A 6000-nucleotide genomic window follows, 5' to 3' on the forward strand; every position below is an offset into this window, starting at 1 on the left:
TCTGGGGTTGTGGAAGAACACTTCCACTTTAGTAGCTGAAGCGCCGACAGTAACCTTTCTGTCATGTGTCGTTGAGGCTTTATTCAGGGGTGGTGACGCAACATAGAAAGTCTGCAACGAATCAAGAACAAGGGTCTGTGGTTGCCTGGCTCGTGCCATCTCTTTTCAGTGGTGCCGCCTGCTGAGTCAGCAGGAGTGTTTAGAAATCAATAGCATTAATGGGAAGTAAAGGTTTCACTTCATGACGGTCGAGCTGAAACCAGACCGGACCGGCACACCCTGCATCACTACAGTTCCAGGTCAGGAGAGTGTGTGAGAGGGTGTTTATGGGTTTATGTGTATGTACTGTATGTATATACACATACATACATACATACATACATACATACATACATACATACATACATACATACATACATACATACACATGTATATATACGTATATGTATATACATACACACATACACATACACACACACATATGTCTATGTCTGTGTATCTATGTCTGTATGTGTATGTACTGTATGTGTATGTACTGTATGTGTATGTGTATGTACTGTATGTGTATGTACTGTATGTGTATGTAAATGTATGTATGTGTTTGTGTGTGTGTATATGTAAATGTATGTATGTGTTTGTGTGTGTGTATATGTAAATGTATGTATGTGTTTGTGTGTGTGTATATGTACTGTATGTATGTGTTTGTGTGTGTATATGTACTGTATGTATATGCATGTGTGTTTGTGTGTGTATATGTACTGTATGTATATGCATGTGTGTATATGGGTGTGTGTCTATGTCTGTGTGTCTATGTGTACGTGTGTCTATGTGTACGTGTGTCTATATGTACGTGTGTCTATATGTACGTGTGTCTATATGTACGTGTGTCTATATGTACGTGTGTCTATATGTACGTGTGTCTATATGTACGTGTGTCTATATGTACGTGTGTCTATATGTACGTGTGTCTATATGTACGTGTGTCTATATGTACGTGTGTCTGTCTGTGTGTGTCTGTGTGTGTCTGTGTGTGTCTGTGTGTGTCTGTGTGTGTCTGTGTGTGTGTGTCTGTGTGTGTGTGTCTGTGTGTGTGTGTCTGTGTGTGTGTGTCTGTGTGTGTGTGTCTGTGTGTGTGTGTCTGTGTGTGTGTGTCTGTGTGTGTGTGTCTGTGTGTGTGTCTGTGTGTGTGTGTCTGTGTGTGTGTCTGTGTGTGTGTGTGTCTGTGTGTGTGTGTGTCTGTGTGTGTGTGTGTCTGTGTGTGTGTGTGTCTGTGTGTGTGTGTGTCTGTGTGTGTGTGTGTCTGTGTGTGTGTGTGTCTGTGTGTGTGTGTGTCTGTGTGTGTGTGTCTGTGTGTGTGTGTCTGTGTGTGTGTGTCTGTGTGTGTGTGTGTGTATATGGATGTGTGTGTGTGTGTGTATATATGTACTGTATGTATATGTATGTATGTGTATATGGGTGTGTGTGTCTATCTACATGGTCTAGATCTGGTATCTAACCTGAATAGTCTAAAAATGAATGAGCTATAAAAAACACCCAGACAGACTCACCAAAAAGGCCTTAAAAGCTTCATACAGTAACCTCTGCAGACGACTGCCTGCAACAGCAGTGGTTCCTAAGACGGAGTACGGCTAGTCCTCTTGGAAAAGAGGAGGAGTGGTCTTCTTGGCACCTGCGAAAGACAAACAAAGCATCGTGGTTAGGTTAGCACACTTTTCTGGAAAGCAAAGAAGTACCCAGTGCATCGCCACCCTCGAGGCACTTGGGTAATCAGCAGAAGAGAAAACCTACCGCAGGCTCTCTCTACCCTGCTGTTTTGCATCTCAGCGCAAAACAGCAAAGGGCGATTTACATCTGATTTCAATGTCCTCCACACAACACACTACTTCCCTGACATGAACCTGAACATTGCAGTAAATATAGACTCACGCGATGCAAGTACATAAAGCAGATGTCAATTACTTGTTAGAGTAATGCCAAACAACAAGACATCCACAATCATCCATGTCATTTTGTTGTTCTATCCTTGCCTTGAAGTTTAGTGATACATATGCTCTATAGGCTAGATATATATTCTATAATGATAGTCTATTCTATAACGATAGTCTATTCTATAACGATAGTCTATTCTATAACGATAGTCTATTCTATAACGATAGATATTCCATAACGATAGATATTCCATAACGATAGATATTCCATAACGATAACGATGCAAGGTGCCCCTACCTGTTAGTTTTATCTGTATGCTCAGAATGAACTGTGATGCAACTAGACTATTATGGGGGGGAACGTATTCTCAAGTATGTGATGGGTAACTTTTCAGGTACAGAGCTGAGCTGACCGTGGTCTGCTTGGTTTGTTTACCCAGCTCAAACACACTCAGAGTGAGGTATGTGACATTGTCGCTGAGGGTATCAAAAGCTGGACCTCTCAATTAGCACACTATATTCCACCACTACTCCTACACTCTTTCCGATTGTACTGCTGTAAATTAGAATACTACAGGTGTATCATTTGTACTGTACTATGCTGAAGAGTAAAAGCTAGAGGTACAAATTTATTTTGAAAAACTGGTCAACAAACAAACTTGGTTGCTTTTACTGTATAATTAACTGGCCTATTTGACAAAATGAAATATGCTATTTAAGAATGTGCTTTGACTATAAATTGCGTCATATTCACCTTACACATGCATATTGCTAATTTGGAGACTAGTGTTGATTGCAATTTCACAATAAAGCAATTGTACAGGATTGAGCGTTGGATTTTTACTTATTTAGCCATGTCTGTGCTGCGATCGTAGTAGGTACAAAATGATGCGAGGCAACAAAACAAATGTAATGCATTTTTTTTTATTAATGCCATGACAAGACATGTCAAAAAATCTTGTCAATGTATATTTATATTACTAATGCATAACAATGTTATTCTGTGAAATCAAACGCACAACATATAGGCTACTTTTTACAGGCGCACGCGCACCTGTACAGTAACGTTAACTACAGTAGTTGAACGGGATGACACGTTAGAAAATAGTAGCTGGCTCTCGTGGAATATATTGTAGAGTGCTTTTGAAATAATTAACGTTATAATGTAAATGGTTATATGAACCTTTTTATTGTATTATACGAAAAGGTTAACGATTACAATTTGTAATTGACAACTGGCCAATTAACGTTATGCCATCGTCCGTCTACTCTGGCCACCGTCAACAGCATCCATCGTAGACAGCTGCACGAGCACTCCAAATGATTATCTAATTAAGCCCGCTGTGTATTCGACGTTATCAACAAACTTGAGGTTGTCAGTTCGTTCATTCTAGTACAGTGTAAAACACATATAGAGAAACGCGTTTATTATAGCCTACCACGGAACATTTCGATGCTGCTTGTCACACAAGTATAACGTATCGCATTGCTACTGTAACCGTCGAGCGAAACCTTTTGCTGCAGCAACTAACCTGCGATGCTTGGTAATGATAGTTGGTCAATAATAATAATAATGTAATCTGTTAAAACATGCATTATGCTTACCCAGTTATCGTTATCTCTTTTCTTCGTAACTGTTGCGATAGTGTTTTCACGTCCCCTCGGAAGGTATTTTGGTGCATCGACTGGATCCTCTGGGACGTCTAGCAGTCAGTCAACCCACAGCATTAATTTGCCTTTAAAGGAATATCTGTCGGAAATAAGTGTACAGCCAGCTTCCGCTGACGGAGGTGAGTGATTTGCATAAAGGGGAGTGGTTTTCGATTTAAACTGCGAAAAATTTGAGCCTAGTGGGCGTGTCCAGAGAACCTCCTGCATAATCTCACACAATCTCATGTTACTTGAATAGATAAACCTCTGCATTGACACTAAATACTATAACTTTATTATTAAACAGTTATTAATTTGTTATTATCTGAAAAACGTTACCAGGTAAAGCAACAACAACAAAACACTGCATAAAAGGATGATCTATTATCCAGGCATTAAATTTCTCCTCATCCAGAGTATAGCAGTAGGCACCTCATGCATACTGTGAAGGATAAATAGTACTCTCCCCTGCAGAGGGAGGCTGTGACACCCTGATCTATTTCACCTGTCTTGTGCTTGTCTTCACCCCCATCCAGGTGTCGCCCATTCTCCCCCATTATCCCTTGGGTATTTAGACCTGTGTTTTCTGTTTGTCTGTTGCCAGTTCGTCTTGTCTCGTCAAGCCTAACACCGTGTTTTCTCCCCCCGTACTCTCTCTAGTCCATGTTTTCTAGTTCTTTGACCATTCTGCCTGCCCTGACCCTGAGCCTGCTTGCCTTTCTGTACCTTTCTGACACTGCCCTGGATTACTGACCTCTGACTGCCCTGACCCTGAGCCTGAGCCTGCCTGCCATTCTGTACCTTACTGACTCTACCTTGGATTCCTGACCTCTGCCTGCCCTGACCCTGAACCGGTCTGCTGTTCTGTACCTTTCTGACTCTACCCTGAATTCCTGACCTCTGCCTGCCCTGACCCTGAGCCTGCCTGCCATAGTCCTGCCATAGTTCTACCATAGTCGCACCATAGTCCTGCCATAGTCCTACCATAGTCCTGCCACAGGTCTACCATAGTCCTGCCATAGTCCTACCATAGTCCTGCCATAGTTCTACCATAGTCCTTCCGTAGTCCTGCCATAGTTCTACCATAGTCCAGCCATAGTTCTACCATAGTCCTGCCATAGTTCTACCATAGCCCTGCCATAGTTCTACCATAGTCCTGCCATAGTTCTACCATAGTCCTGCCATAGTCCTGCCATAGTTCTACCATAGTTCTACCATAGCCCTGCCATAGTTCTACCATAGTCCTTCCGTAGTCCTTCTGTAGTCCTGCCATAGTCATGCCATTGTCCTACCATAGTCTTGTCGTAGTCCTACCATAGTCTTACACAGGGGGTAAGACGAGGTGGAGATGGTCTTTGTGAAATTAAATTTAAATAATTTTTATGCTGAGAAATAATGAGAATCAAATGGTATGACATGGACTTGTTGAGGCATTATACTCCAGGTGTGAAGATGAGGTGGAGGTGGAAGGTGGAGAAATAAAGCAGTACTGGCTAGCGGCTAGACCTCTGTGATGTAAGCAGTACTGGCTAGCGGCTAGACCTCTGTGATGTAAGCAGTACTGGCTAGCGGCTAGACCTCTGTGATGTAAGCAGTACTGGCTAGCGGCTAGACCTCTGTGATGTAAGCAGTACTGGCTCGCGGCTACACCTCTGTGATGTAAGCAGTACTGGCTAGCTGCTAGACCTCTGTGATGTAAGCAGTACTGGCTAGCGGCTAGACCTCTGTGATGTAAGCAGTACTGGCTAGCGGCTAGACCTCTGTGATGTAAGCAGTACTGGCTAGCGGCTAGACCTCTGTGATGTAAGCAGTACTGGCTCGCGGCTACACCTCTGTGATGTAAGCAGTACTGGCTAGCTGCTAGACCTCTGTGATGTAAGCAGTACTGGCTAGCGGCTAGACCTCTGTGATGTAAGCAGTACTGGCTAGCGGCTAGACCTCTGTGATGTAAGCAGTACTGGCTAGTGGCTAGACCTCTGTGATGTAAGCAGTACTGGCTCGCGGCTACACCTCTGTGATGTAAGCAGTACTGGCTAGTGGCTAGACCTCTGTGATGTAAGCAGTACTGGCTAGCGGCTAGACCTCTGTGATGTAAGCAGTACTGGCTAGCGGCTAGACCTCTGTGATGTAAGCAGTACTGGCTAGCTGCTAGACCTCTGTGATGTAAGCAGTACTGGCTAGCTGCTAGACCTCTGTGATGTAAGCAGTACTGGCTAGTGGCTAGACCTCTGTGATGTAAGCAGTACTGGCTAGCTGCTAGACCTCTGTGATGTAAGCAGTACTGGCTAGCTGCTAGACCTCTGTGATGTAAGCAGTACTGGCTAGCTGCTAGACCTCTGTGATGTAAGCAGTACTGGCTAGCTGCTAGACCTCTGTGATGTAAGCAGTACTGGCTAGCGGCTAGACCTCTGTGATGTAAGCA

The 6000-nt window shown here is 43.3% G+C and overlaps 1 protein-coding gene across 1 annotated transcript in view; it reads right to left on the bottom strand.

Moving 5' to 3' along the window:
* Positions 1-3641, bottom strand: part of LOC135551755 (solute carrier family 45 member 4-like) — a 68789-nt gene extending 65148 nt beyond the window's left edge. Inside the window, exons 1-2 of the mRNA XM_064982967.1 lie at positions 3534-3641; positions 1548-1669 (exon numbers count right to left, since the gene is read on the bottom strand). The gene's annotated coding sequence lies outside the window, so the exon portion shown is untranslated. The remainder of the gene's footprint in view (positions 1-1547; positions 1670-3533) is intronic.
* Between the last annotated feature and the right edge of the window lie 2359 nt (positions 3642-6000).

This window comes from Oncorhynchus masou, chromosome 13 (assembly GCF_036934945.1).
Source record: "Oncorhynchus masou masou isolate Uvic2021 chromosome 13, UVic_Omas_1.1, whole genome shotgun sequence".
NCBI classification, from domain to species: domain Eukaryota; kingdom Metazoa; phylum Chordata; class Actinopteri; order Salmoniformes; family Salmonidae; genus Oncorhynchus; species Oncorhynchus masou.